The 1,140-nt window shown below is 36.2% G+C and overlaps 1 non-coding gene across 1 annotated transcript; it reads right to left on the bottom strand.

Annotated features, from left to right (window-relative positions):
- Positions 1-826: 826 nt before the first annotated feature.
- LOC119469157 lies at positions 827-933 on the bottom strand. Its single transcript, XR_005197976.1, has one exon. It is a non-coding gene; the product is annotated as a U6 spliceosomal RNA (small nuclear RNA).
- Between the last annotated feature and the right edge of the window lie 207 nt (positions 934-1,140).

Consider the following 1,140-nt stretch of genomic DNA (forward strand, 5'->3'; position numbering starts at 1 on the left):
GCTTTTATGAGCTTGTTTTCATGTTGATTTTATGAAGTTTGACCTTTTTTAAAATTAAGATTTATTTTATTTAAAATTGACATGTAATTGTACACGTTTATGGGCCACAGTGTTATTTCAGTGCATTTACTCATTGTATAGTGATAGAATCAGAATAATGAACATATACATTGTTTTGAACATTTGTTATGTCTCTGTGCTGATAACTATAAAATTCTTTTTCTTTTTTTAACGCACTTAGGGCATAAAAATTCTCTCTTATAGCTGACTTAACCTATATTATAATATATTATTACTAGTTATAGTCACCTTACTGTATAATAGAACACAAAAACTTATTCTTTCTGTTAGGGTTTTTTAAATTAATTTTTTCTTTTTTTTTGAGGCCGTCTTGTTCTGTTACCCAGGCTAGAGTACAGTTGCATGATTTTGGCTCACTACAACCTCAACCTCCAGGGTTCAAGAAATTCTTGGGTCTCAGCCTCCCATGTGACTGGGATTACAGGCACATGCCATCATGACTGGCTAATTTTTGTATTTTTAGTAGAGATGGGTTTCACTATGTCTGCCAGGCTGGTCTCCAACTCCTGGCCTCAAGTGATTCACCCACCTCAGCCTCCCACAGTGCTAGGGTTACAGGTGTGAGCCACCGTGCCCAGCCTGTTCTTTCTGTTAAATGGTAATGTTGCATTCATTGGCAAACCTGTTCTCATCTCTTCTGCTCCACATCCTTTCAGCCTGTGGGTAACCACCATTTTGCTCTACTTGCATGAAGTTAGGTTTAAATTTCTTTTCTTTTTTTTTGTGTGTGTGTGTGTGTGTGTTTTTAAATATGGAACACTTCACGAGTTTGCGTGTCATCCTTGCGCAGGGGCCATGCTAATCTTCTCTGTATCGTTCCAGTTTTAGTATATGTGCTGCCGAAGCGAGCACAGGTTTAAATTTCACCTAAAAAGGATATCATGTGACGTTTGTCTTTCTATGCTTTGCATATTTTACTTAACATAATGTCCTCCAGGTACATCCATGTTGCTGCACAGATTATTATTCTGTTTTAGAAAAAATAGTGTGGAGAGTCTTCCAAAAATTAAAAATAGAACTACTCTATGATTCAGCAATTTCAATACTTGGTATATATCA

This window comes from Cebus imitator, unplaced genomic scaffold, assembly GCF_001604975.1.
Source record: "Cebus imitator isolate Cc_AM_T3 unplaced genomic scaffold, Cebus_imitator-1.0 Scaffold581, whole genome shotgun sequence".
Taxonomy (NCBI): domain Eukaryota; kingdom Metazoa; phylum Chordata; class Mammalia; order Primates; family Cebidae; genus Cebus; species Cebus imitator.